Source organism: Anguilla rostrata, chromosome 13 (assembly GCF_018555375.3).
Source record: "Anguilla rostrata isolate EN2019 chromosome 13, ASM1855537v3, whole genome shotgun sequence".
In the NCBI taxonomy this organism is placed as follows: domain Eukaryota; kingdom Metazoa; phylum Chordata; class Actinopteri; order Anguilliformes; family Anguillidae; genus Anguilla; species Anguilla rostrata.
Genome location: NC_057945.1, coordinates 28,001,021 through 28,014,675, shown reverse-complemented (window position 1 = coordinate 28,014,675; position 13,655 = coordinate 28,001,021). Strand labels below are relative to the sequence as shown.

General features: G+C 40.9%; 1 protein-coding gene across 11 annotated transcripts in view; it reads left to right on the top strand.

Moving 5' to 3' along the window:
• foxp1b (forkhead box P1b) overlaps positions 1–13,655 on the top strand; it is a 175,593-nt gene that overhangs the window by 56,748 nt on the left and 105,190 nt on the right. The window contains exon 1 of one of the 11 annotated variants that reach the window (XM_064305233.1): positions 8,393–8,744. The exons of 9 other annotated variants lie outside the window; for them this stretch is intronic. The gene's annotated coding sequence lies outside the window, so the exon portion shown is untranslated. Of the gene's footprint in view, positions 1–8,392; positions 8,745–12,250; positions 13,354–13,655 lie in introns of those variants that run through there. One more of the 11 variants, XM_064305234.1, reaches the window with a different exon arrangement.

Sequence of the window (13,655 nt, the reverse complement as noted above, 5' to 3'; positions counted from 1 at the left end):
ATTGTGTCACTAAACGGGTAAAATTTTGTAGATAACAATAATAACCAGCAACGCAGCTATGTAAATGCAGCAGTATCAGTCATTCTCAATTTGGTTAAGTGCCGTGTGTGTGGGTGATTTGTACGTCCCACATTCAGTTTACTGTGGCACGGGCTTTTATTTAATCCAAAAGCAGTAAGGTTTTCTCTCAACTTTGGGGTGCATATTCAATGGTGTGCAACAGTACTTTTGCATATATCATTCATTACTGCAAAAATTGTGATTATTTTCAAGACAGAATGGCTAACTAAAGTTCTCATTTTACAGTTATTACAAAGTGCCTTATAGTTGGATAGACTTTGGAGTGTGTTTTCTTCTTTCTTTCTTTTCTTTTCTTCTTGAGAGGATACAGCTGTGTGTTTAGTTTCTGTCGGTTTGATGAAGGAAACTTGCTGGGAAAAAAAGGTTATCGTAGCCCACTATCTACTTGCACGCTGCTTTTGTACACATATATGAAAATTACCATAAAATATCTAGATCTAAAATGCATGATTTAAATATTCAAATCGTAACACAAAACATTTTTAATGCTGTGTGGTTATCACTATTTGCATATGGCCTATTTGTACTCTGCATGGCCTGGAAAATAAGTGACTTGCTGTGCTGGGTGGAAATACAGTGAGCAGCAGACATGAACAAGCCTTTGTCTTAAAAGGGCAGAGAGCAGGATCTGATGTAACCATACTTGGCCTTTCCTCCACTCCTCCGTCCTGCATTAGGTTACTACTAATGCATTTGTGTCCACAAGCCTTCAGAATTGTTTGTGTTAAATGGTCAATTCTTGTTATCCAATTACAGGAGAGGTTATTGCATATTGTGCGCGCGCATGCACGCGCGCACACACACACACATACACACACAAGCACACACACACACACACACACAAGCTGTACTGTATATATACTGTTCATAAATACATACATACATATTTTTTTCTGATGATACAGTTAGTGTTATGGATCGCTATCAACCAAAGTGGCTTCAGCCAGTTGGCTTGAATCACCCTTTAAAGAAAATGCTGTTCACATCCAAACATTTAGCATAGCCACTTATTTCCAAATTTAAAATGTATTACCCATATACTGTAGGATCAAGTTGCAGGTTAGTTTGTAGTTTGTACTGACAAAATAAGGCCTATACCATGCTTCCTGTATGCTAATTTAACTGTGTTTGTTCTTTCATGGATGAAATACAAGAACACACGCTAGCGTGCAGTAGGTGATCCACGTCTGGCATTTTACTCTTGCTATGCTTTTGTGTTTATTTTAATCACATTTTATGGAGGCAGGGCTAAGGGGACTTGTGAAGTAACAAGAAAGGGGGAAGGTATGGTGCAAGTGAAGGGTTTTATACTTCTCAAAAAATCAGTTGTAAACATTGCTTTAGCTGCTGAGAGAGCTTTCCAGTTTCCTGAGGAGTTCATTTCCATAGTATCTTTTTAACTTAACTTTGGAATGCCAGGGCGTACATATATTTAAATATACATCATGGACTTGCCCTCAAAGAAACAAAAGTTCAGCTAGTTTTTCTTCTTCTTCTTCTTTTTGTTTGCAAATGTCTATGTTTGTGCTTAGTAAATACTTTATTCCTTGCACTTAAAAACCCTCCAGCCCCGTTTTCTTGACAGAACGTGCAAATGTTTGATAAATCCATCCTGTTGCTACAGTTGATTTAACACCGCATGAATTCCTGCATGCAGCATGTAAGATTATTTTTTCTTTTGCTCACGTGATTGTCTTTTGCTCACACATTTACAACTTTGTTCTCTGGAAATTAGAAGGTAGTTACTTGTCATCAAACTGGAGTGCCTTTTAAACTTAGAGTGTCTTTTTTTTTGTTTTCTTGTACACAAAGCAAAGCATGGCAAGGTATATAAGTGCGGTTGCTTATGTTTCATATGTATATTTAAATCGTACATATTTGGGAATTTGACCGGTTGTCATGGAGAATGCTTCCCCACGGTCAGGAGTGCAGTCTGTGGGAATGCTCAGAATTAGAGCTCTGGAAAGTCCTCCCTGTTCCAAAGTTTAATGCTTCCAAAACATCATAATTTCTCTTTGGAATCCAGCACAATGCACAGTATTGTGGCACAGTTCAGCAGATGTTTATTTTATTTTCCCACTTGCTCAGAAATGCATGTTACACCCAACAAAAACAGCCTCTCTCCAACCTGTCTATCTGCGTTGCAGTGAGACTTTGGTACCGGCACTGAGCTGGCCCTCCTGCACTGTTTGACAGGGTTAAACATTGTGAAAGATGGCTGGAGCAAGCTGTGACATCTGCAGCAAGTATTAACCAGAAACTGTAATTAAGTGGAATCAGCTATTTTTAATTCTATATGCTGGGTAATAACAGCACAGTAATGAATAATTTAAGAAAGGGAACTGCCACCGTACTCTGTTTAAGAGTTTAAATTTAGACAGTGTCGTTGTCCAGCCGTTTGATGAATTGGTTATCTGTCCTGACTATACATCTCAATGAAATATCTTTTTCTATCTTTCTTTTAAGCAGCACAGTGAGATTGGTCATATTTCCAATTGGACACTTCTGAGATATAAAAAAAAGACCTTTTCAAAAATGGTAAGATCTGCATGATGTATTGTAAGCCTTATATACAGAGATGTAAGTCTGGTACAGTTAGCATGAATATTTTTTCTTACAAAAATGATTAAGATGCTTTTCTGATGACGATATGTGAGTGACACCGTTCACTGCTTGATGTTGGTATTTGCCTGCTGTTGACAGGCAATGTTAAATTTTGAGTGAGACTAAAAGAGAGTACGATGCTTTCGGTATGTCCATCAATACACTGAACTTATAAATGCAGTTTTAAACGGTAGTGAGATGTTGAGGGTTTTGAAAGAGCAGAATTATTTGTGGTTGGAGGCCTGAGCAGCAGAGAGAGGTCTAAATTGAAGTGACCACTGAGCCAGAGATTGGCTGCCCTGTCAAATAAAGATTAGGCTTTCATTTCTCCATCTAATCCCTGTAAATCTCTCAAGGAAGAGTCTAGGAAACATGGAGCTTTAACCAGAACTCAGCTTTACAGCCTCTGCCAGCCCTTATCTCTGCATGTACACCCCGCAGAACAAAGCAACCTGTTGTTTTCAATTGCCTCGGTCAAGCCAGGCACACGCGCGGTTTGCTGATTTTTCAAAGAGCAGTTTAAATTGGGATGATGTCATAGAGGTTTCCATGGTAATCAGGTACATTTTTATAATTTCTTTTAAGAACAGGTGTCAGGGAGGGCTTCTGCCTCAGAGGCACCCAGTGAAGCCGGTGGCTGTGTGGGAACAGCACACTGTCATGGCTGCACACGTGCTAAGAGTGCCATAACTGTCGGCTTAATTGCCACACACGTTTTCTCCTCCCTTCTCCTTGCTACAGGCAGTTGAATATCTCTTTTTTTCCTTCTTAACATATTCTAATAATTCTTATTCTTGAATTATTCATTTGCATGCATTTAATTATTCAATAAAGTTAATTTCTGATCAAATTAATATTAACACTTAATGAAATATTTATCTTCAATGTTAAAAACGATGAACTCCCAGGCCTATTAATACAATCAAAAATAGAGACTGTTGGTGAGTTAAAGCAAATGCTCCAGAGTACATTTCATTCAGCTTGCTCGCCTTCTGTGAAGGGGTGAACTCATGTATTACAAATTGGCTTGGCGTGACTCGCACCATGCTTTGTGAGGTGGGCCTGTTTGCTTGACCACTCCATGAACCCCGTGCGGTCAGAGCGACCTTGAGGTTGGCGGTGTGTCGTGGGGGATCGTGCACGCCTGGTCCTCACTGATTCAGGGTCACTGTCCTCACCCATCACTTGTCACTCAGCACCTGTCCACAGTGCATTGTGGGCTAACCAGAAAATGGAGCACACACAATTGTCAGACGGCTAGCTTGCCTAACATGTAGATCCGTCCAATGCTATAACCACCACCGCCACCCCCCCCCCCCACCGTTGCCCTACCAGTGGCCAAGCTTGCCATATACATTGCAATTTGAGGTGGCCCATTTGTGTTGTAAACGATTTTGTCACACCCGTGGATGAAGGACGCATTTGTAATTTAAACCAGCTTCATTGGACCGGCACATTCAATAAAAAGATATTCGCTCTTGTCACTGCAATATTCTGAAATGCCTTTCAATGTCCTGGAAGCCGCATCATTTGCTTAAATTAGCTGAAAATACAGCGAGGTGAAAGATCTCTTTCATTTTGTGTCGGTTTTCCTCTCTTCAGCGAAAACATCATTTGCATGTCGATAGATTCAGCAGTATTCCGACTGGCCTTATTTCCCTGTTCTTATCACACTAACTTGAGCGCATTATTCAGTTTTGTTCATGCATGTACTGAGCGAATGGTAACAGCAGGTAGTAATATTTGCACGTTGATAAATGCACATATTTGCTCCTTTTCCTTTATGCAAAAATATCAGGATAGGCTTGTACCAGATAATGTCAATAATGTCCCATTTCCAGTCTGGTTTAGTTTCAGTGGTAAAACAAAGGTACAAGCATAACAAGACTCCAATTTCAGTTCAGTAGCACTTGAACTGCGTATTTGAAATGGCTTCTTCCACAACTATACATTCAAATCAGTTACATATATCCATATTATATATATATGATATGCTGATATGGATATTTTTATAGACACAGAAGTAATTGTATATGTTATTTTTTCAACAATGCCTGACCAGAACAGATCAATTATATAAAAATAACAATTAAAAGAAAATAAGTGGTATTGCATTACAGGCATTTAGCAGACGCTCTTGTCCAGAGCGACTTACATAACTTTTTACATTGCATTTACATAGCATCCATTTATACTGCTGGATATATACTGAAGCAATGCAGGTTAAGTATCTTGCTCAGGGGTGCCACGGCAGTGCCCTACCTGGGATTGGAACCTGTGACCTTCAGTTTACACGATCAGCTCCATACCCATTATACTAGACTACATTATTTGCAAGTGTGAGTCATGGAGAGAACCATTTCATAGTGGCAGTTTGGTGTTCTCATAGTGGCTTACTAATGGGCAGAACCCACTGCAGGGTGTTGTGGCACAGTCTCCAGGTTCAGAACATGTGTGTAAAGGCACAGCACTGCTCTTTGAGGAAGGGTGTTCACATCACTGTCCTGATTTAAATGACAATAGTCTAATTAACTCGACCCCTGTGTCAGAGCAAGAAACGACTGCTGGTTCTCAAGTTTCCGTTAAATCCTTTGTCTTCACTCAGTCCAAAAAAAAAAAGAAGGAAGACGTTTTCCAGCAAATGCACCGGCCCCTTCAATGAGACCGCTAATGGCAATTATTTTTATAAGCTAATTAAATCCAGTTTCTATTTTTTGTGCCAAAATCCTTGAGGGATTGATATTTTAAGGGGTAGTATTACAAGCACCTTCAAGCACTATTAGTCATATGAAATATTATATACAATTATAAAACGGTCTGTTTGTGTTCAGTGTGATTTTATTCTAAACACGGTTAATTACACTCGTCCTGCAATGGACGGAGCAAACTGTGTGCGTATTGGGCTGGTCAGACCCATTCCTTCAGCATCACTGGAACTTCAAGACTATGCAGAGGTATGAAAGAGTGGTAGAGAAGTTAAGCCTAGATAACATCAGCAAATTTCAGGCCATATAAGCATTGTAGTTTCAGGTTCTGTTTCTCTGCTTGTGTGTGATCTGCTTCCATTATTTGACCACTCGCTCTCACACTCTTCCGAGAGAAAAGCAAAAACAAAAACCTTTTAATGACTGAACTGGAAGCAGCTTTCTCTATCCTTTCTCCTTTTGTCTGGTGATTAAGGTCTACAGGGGGATAATTATTCTTTAGTCTTGAGTCAATGAAACAAAAACTTTTCTTTCTCTTCCAAAAGCAAGGGCGAATTTTTTTTGTAATGCTATCCGCAGACATCTGCCCTCTCCCTCAACAGATGCGTGGAGCGTGCATTTTGTTTAAGGCCACCGCCTCGTCATCGTTTGTCAGGTCTGGGGCCAATGCAATCTCTCTCCGCAGCCTGGATCTCTGCGGTTTCTCACAAGTGCCCATGTGCGGAGAAAGCGGCTGGGCCGCCATGCAGGTGCACAACAAAAAAGATCCTAAATTAATGACACACAAGCCTTTTTAGAGCATGCAATGTGCGGGCTACTTTCTGGAAACCAGGAATTGGAGTCTGCTGTGGTCAGTGGCTGGTTTTGAGATTTTTCAAAATAAAATAATCAGATGTCATTGGTTTAGTGCTTGCCTTCAGAGCAGGCCCATTTTGAGTGTCTCCTGCACATGGGCTATGTTTTACACACCCTGCATTTTAATGCAGTTTAATCACACAGTCCGCATTACCCCCACTTGATGGAGTTTATGATTAATAGTGTCAATCTGATGCCAGGTTGACAGCAGTTGATTGACCATTTTGAAAGTTCTAGCATGAGCTGCCGTTGTGGATATATGTATATATATATATATATATATATATATATATATATATATATATAAAACCACTGTTTCTCATTTGAAAAATTTGATTTACAATGAAAAATAAACCGGTTTCAGGGGTACAGCCCCCTGAAACACCCTTGTGTCCCCCTCCCATATGGCCACTGCAGGACACCCACTTGAGCCCCAAGTACTGTCTGTAATCATTTCAGATCACACAAAGGGCGCTTTTACACAGTAATGCTGTGAGTTAGTTAACCATGAAGGCATTACGCTGTTTCGCATTTTTTTTTTTCAAGCATGCGCAAAATGTGCTTATTTCGCACAAGCGTTTAAAGGCAAAAAGAGACACTGGCTATTAATTCAACAAAACTGTTGGTCGGGTGCCATTTGGTATTTGTGAGGTGCGTACTACAAGTCGCGGCCTGGGAGCACATATTTAACTGTCCTTGTGGAAGTTCACATCTGGTGTGTGGAGGAGCGGGGCTGAGGGGCAGCCCCTCCGCCCGGCGCGGATCTCACATTTCATCATCTGCTCCGCAGCGCCGGGGCGATCCGGCACAAGTTGGCCGCTCTGGATCCATCTGTTGTTATTATTTTCCACTGATAATTGGCTTGAACAATGGAATGCCTGTGTCCCCAGCCTTTGAAACTTTACACCCTGTTTATTTTCCAGAGGTCTCGTTTCTGCTCTCCCCTCTCCCCTCTCTCTCCCTCTGCCTCCCTCCGTCTCCCTCGCTCCCCCCCCTCCCTCTTTCTGTCTTTCTCTCTGTCTCTCTGCCTCCCTCTCTCCCTCTCTCACACTGTCACACTCTCCCTCCCCTGCTCCCAACAAGTGGAGCCTGCATGAAAATGACATCTTTGACTGTGCACATCAGTATGTGTCACTCAGCATCTAAAGCTGGGCTCCAGATATTCTGCAGGGCTCAGCTCCCGTTTTCTTAGGTTCACTTGAAGTAGCCAAGAAGAAAGGAGAGGGGGTGGGGGGGAGAGAGACGGATAGAGAGGGGGTAGAGAGAGAGTGAGAGAGACAGAGAGAGAAAGAAAGACGGTGCCATTTAAGAATTGGACAATGGTGGTTGTTATAAAGCTCATTATCAGTTTGCTTCCAGTTTTATTTTTCAGTTTCTCCACTAGGAGGTGTTTGAGTGAGTGCATGAAGCTGAATGTGAAGTCTGATGATGAAAAAGAAAATGCCTTGCTCATATGAAACAGAATTTACTCTTAGGATTATTGTTTTCTAGTACTCAGACAGCAAAAAGCATACATTAATGTGCTTCAGTGGTCATTGCTAATAACTAACAAATAATTACTATTATTACTAATAATTTACAAAAGTGCACATTTCTAATTTGTCATTTCTGTACGGTAAGGTTTATTCATTTTAGTTATTGACAGTTATTTGAACTGTTTTGTCTTGGAAATTGGAATTTGAATCATTCTCAATGTAAACAGCACTGAAATGACTTTACATTGCTTGCATTACAGTCAAAACAATTGCACTTTTATTCTGTCTTATTTTCAGTGTCTAATTATGAATAAATCAAGTTAAATGAAATTAAGTTAATATAAGTTTGAATTTAGTGTTTGAAGTGGTTCATTTGAGTGGTTTTATTTAAACACCCTCAAATGGCTTTTTAAAAGAATTTTAGCTGACTGCTATGAAATTTTTTTTTTTAATTTAAAAAAAACAAGGACATGTACTGTAAGCAGACGAGCCTTTTCTCTTTTTTGTACGCATTTCCTCTCTGTGTACGGCTTTGCACGCGCAGGTGGTGTCTTAGCCCCTGAAAACCGGGTATAAATGTGTGTGGTGCCTTTTTTTTTCTTTCTTTCTTTTTTTATAGCTGTAGAACACGTAGTTTGTTTTCTGGGTGACAGTGTGCTCACTTTGCCATTCATTTGTTCAGGGTGCTCTGTCTAATTAAAAGTGCACTGCACAGGTAGGACCTGTGGCCGGTGCCTGGTTTGTGCCAGTCCTTCATTTGCTGAGTGTTTGTGTTTATGCAAAGGGGCCTCTTCCTGCATATTTAATCTAGAGCAAGGCACTGGCTTTTGTTGTGTTTAGACCACATACCTCCAGCCCCTCTGAATACTGCAGTCAGTGCTACAGCTCACTGAGCACTTCTGCTAGTTCGCCTACTTCTGCTTCTGCTAAGAGCTTTTCTGTACTTGTGGTGAAGGAAAAAAAAAACTGCTTTTACCAAACAAGTGGGATTTACAAAATGGTTCGCAACTTTCACTGTTCACGGGTAAGTCAGCCAAGATTTTGTTACTTTTTTTTCAGTGTCTCATTCTCCTCCCCTTCTCTTGTCTTGACTTGTCCTCCTTTTATGAGCTTATGCCAGACGTGGTTGTCGATGTGCACGGATATATTCTGCTGGGGAGATGCAGGTGGTCGAAGAGCGGGGACTATTTCAGACAGATCGTATGGAAGAGTCTGTGTAGTCATATGTAGTCTTTGGGAATTCACTTCTGTAACTGTCCACAAAGAAGTTATTACCATTATGTGCATAATACTAAACTTAGGGGTCTGTCTCTGGTCTGAAGGGCTGCTGGTTAAGAGAGAATCTACAGTAATGGGAAGGTCCCCCTCAATTCTCTCTCTCTCTCACTCTCTCTCCCACACTCTCTCCCTCTGTCTTTGTCCAGGGAAATGGAATCTGTGGGTTATTGATATAAATAGCGCACGGGATCCACGGTGAGCGAGGAGCTTGGGAAAGGGTCTGGGAGAACGGGAATGTGATATCGGGGGAGAGAGAATTGACAGTGCCCCTGTCTGCCAGTGTGGAAAGGTATTAGCCATAAAAATAGCATTGCATAATGGTACCGTAGGTTAGCCCTGTGTGCCGGGCGCACTTCTTCCCTCTCTCTCTCGCACCGCCTGCGTGCCGTCAGGGCTTCAGATTGCCGCCCGTGAGTTGGACATTCGCCTTTTCCCCGGCGCAGATACCAAACGAAAAGATTGATGAGTAAACAATAGCCGCAGCTGTATTTGTTTTGTTTTGTTTTTTGTTTTGTTTGTTTTTTGACAGATTTATTTTTAATTTTGTGAAAGCCCAAACGTATTGGGTTTGGGTATTGGAAGGGAGGGGTGCATTCTTTTCAAAGTGTGCTGTTGCCTGTTAACATTTAAATAGTGTGAAGAAATGCACTGGCTTGTTTATTTTGGGTTTGGGGAGAGAAATTCCACTTCCTTGGTATTAAGGCGGCAAAGCTCTGTCTGTGTACTTTCTGTACTTTGTTCTTAGCTCAGCAAAACGTGAAAGCAGGTCCAAAAGTGAGAGAGAGAGAAAATCTCTGGGATCAGACGGCTGACATTCAGTGGGCTGCAGGGTTGCTTTTTCAGCTTTTAAACATCCAAGGGTTTTTGAGGAGTTGGGTGTAATTGCTGCGTTTGCGTCTGTTTGTGTTTCAGAAAGTGCTGTTGTTTACTATGAGCGAGGACTTTACAAGTTAATGCCAGAGGCCTGCCAATCAGGTCAAAAACATTCAAATGCTGAGGCAGATTTTATGAGACATTTATATTTTCATTGAATTGGTCTATGTTAATAAAGTAAAAAGGGAGAGAGAAAAACTGTGCAGTCAGCCCTTTTGTGAAATACTTGTAAACAGCTGCATTCGTTTCAAAATGACTCATGCATTAGATTTTCCTGTATTTCAGAACAGACAGTGACATGGAAAGTCTTATGCACACACCCTAAAAACAAACACAAATGGACTGAATATAGATATCAGTTACTCCACTGTGCTTGTCCTTTCTCTGCCCTCCAGGGTTTTTTTTTTTTGCTATTTGCAGCACTTCTAAAATCACTTTTAAAAAGTGCATTATAACCACAATGACTGTCTTGCTGTGAATATCATCTATTTTATTTAGAATCTATGATATAGTAAATGGGTACACATTGTGATGCTTTTTATGTATCCGGTAATGTCTGTAAGTGCTCCAGACCTCTGGATAGGTCCTGAGTACAGTGAGCAAGAGACACAGGACCATCCTATTGGCAGCTGCCGAGTTGAGCACTAATTAATATGCTAATGACGTGTGAAAGTTCATTAAGGACCACCGCACAAGTAGCCACAGATATCATATTAAGCATGCTCAGAGTAATTAACGGAATAACTTTACTTTGTGGTAAATATTCATGGGGTCCTCTTTTGTCCCAACTGCATGGAGTGAGTAAAAGCCTATCCATTAGGAACTGCTGAAGAGCAGCCCCAAGTGCATCCATCCTGTTATTGGGGACGGGCATATTTTTATTTGAGGGGCATTAACTCATATTTTATACATAGGATCCTGCTACAAAAACCAAGGTCACAGTTAACGTATCAACAACGTGGACACAATCAGTAGATTCCTGACCCCCTTAACAGAAGGAGAACCCTCTCTACAGTTTGGACGTAAAAGACAAGATACATTGTTAATATTTGCTCCTGTTTATTGTAAAAAAAATAAAATACCCATTAAAATGAACATTTCCACCACACTGTTTTTAAAATTTATGGTGTGCACTGAAGTGGTCATCTGGGGAATATGTGTATAGCCCAGCCAACAGCAAACTGGCAGCATTCTTCAGAGAATGTTAAAAAAAAAAACTTCAGATTCATGAAGTTATTAATAATTACAGGAAAACCCAGCCCTGTCTGTACACAATGCTGTCTAGTGGTGAACTTTATGGTAAGCCTGTTGATTCATTTGGAGGTGGAAGTGAAATTTTCCAATCTGATGCAATTCATGTAAATGTTTGTCTGTTGGAGAAAGTTGTTCCATGGTTTAGTATCATCAGTGATATTATATTTTCTTATACATTTTCTGTAGTAAATACAAAGATTTCTTGAGTGGTTCTCAAAGTCATATAGTCATACAGTATACATACAGGATTACAAAATGCACTGCATTAAACATGACTACGTTATATACGGCAGGTTCATTTCTCACACATACACACACTCGCACGCACACACACACGCACACACACATATATATTGTATATTATCGTATGTTCTGGAATTATGTTCTGGAATTAAACAAAAGTGTTATCACTGTTCAGTGACTGAAAATGGTGGTATGAACACACACACACACACACACACACACACACACACACACACACACACACACACACAAACACACACGCAGGTGTGTCTTTCCAACTAATCATCACAGGCAGAAGCTTATTTTTCTGCTCTGAAATCTGAATGTTGAGATGTGTGATGGGCTCCCATGCCCAGCTGAGGCAGTCTGCATGTGGTTATTTATCTCCACCCTGCGTTCTCTGTTCTCCCACTGGTTTAAATGGCAGCATTACCACCATGTGGACTTTTTAAATTGAGACAATTATCTGGTTAGGTATTACAATATGTCTGTTACGTCCAGGAGAGAAAAAACATACCGCTGTGACTGCAGTCCTGTTCTTTTTTCTTTTCTTTTTTTTTTTTTGCATGAAAGCGATGGAATATTTATGAAAATGAACGTGTTAAACCTGCATACTCTGTAAACTCATTCTGTTCCTGGGATTCAGAGATGACGTTTGTTGTATTGCGAGTTAAATATGGCAAATACGCTTTGCTTTTCTATATATGTTATTGATGACAGTATGTTTGATTCGTAATGAAAGACTGTTGTTTGAAAAGCTGCATATACAAAACCCTGGTTTGAACACGTTTACCCTCTTTTGTAATCCTCATGCAATTCAAATGCAGTTTAATGTTTACTTGTGTTTTCAACATGGATATTTAACAGATAATTCATTTTGGAAGGGAGTACAAGTAAACTTTTGCTTTTTATCTGTCTGCAGCCAGCTCACAATAAACACTTAAACCTGAAGAAATGCCGAGCAATGGATTTGACTGCCAAATATGAACGGCGCAAAAGAACGCTGTGAAAGAATGTGCATTTTTCATATTTGGATATTCATTAATGCTTGTATTCAAATGTCCTTGAGATATTGCCTCAGTTGCTTTTTAGTTTTCCATAAAAAAAAGTTTGGCCTTTGAAGTTAGATGCTTACTCTGCCATGTATGGCATTGACTGGAGGGGGTGCTGCTGTACCCAGACCCACCAGAACTACTGTGAGAATTTCTCAATGGTCAGATGCATTTAACCACCAGGTGGGGCAGTCTTTGAAGAGCGTTAAATAAATGTATGCCCTAATTTCCTTTATTTTTAGTGTCAGATGGCAGTAAGGCTTTTTTGCAGAAAGTCAGAGTTTTCCTTATCTGGCTACAATGAGTGGAGTAAATCACCTTGAGCATGCAACGGGAGGAGGGAGATTGAGGGAGTGATTGGTAGTGATTTAGCGAAAGTGACATCTATTTACTGCAGTGTGTTTGGGGGCGATCCCTGTTGGACAGACAGTGTGCCCTTTATACCTGAAAACGTGAGTAGCACCACTCCATAAACTCACACTTGTCTCGTCTAAAAGAAGTCCAATGCCGTTCTGATGACTGCACATGGTCGTGCTTTGCACACACATTAGATTAGGCGAATGCTGGCGAAAGCAAGAAAAGCCACAGTTTCCTCCTGGCCCGTGGGTCTGGTCCAATCAGCTCTCAGTGGGCTCAAACGGGAACAAGCGCCGAGCGAAACACAGTCTTCAGCACTTTGTGTGAACTGTCACTCTTTATCATCGTTTGCTTTGTCCGGCCCAGCGGTCATCGTGCAAGACTGCATGCTACATGGTTTCATAATCTGAGCCACGGTGACCTGTTTATTGATGGGCTCCTGTCTAAATCTAGATAAGTAGACCAGCGAGGAAAGTGTTTGCTGTCAGAGTCGAGCTTCACAACACCGGAGAAAGTGAAGACTTTTCAGCTCGAGGATGGTCACTTGATATACTAGTAATGTGAAGAGCCAGCGAGGTGTGTTACGTTCAGGCCTCTGCATTCATCTCGGTGTAAAGTCAAACAGATACAGTCATACAGGGATTCCTGATCTGGCTGCCAAAAAAGCGCTTCATACAGTTGACACAGGGAGCAGAGAGGTTTGTTCTGCCAAGTTGTAAGGAACGTGAGAGGCGGACTGGGGTTGCGGGGTTAGCCAGCTCTGTGAATGGACGCTGTATTTCAGTGGGGAAAAAAGAGCAAGAGATGCCCTCCACAACAAAGAAATAAAAGTAGGCTACAGATTTATATTCATGTCTCAAAGGCCTGCTATTTGTGTC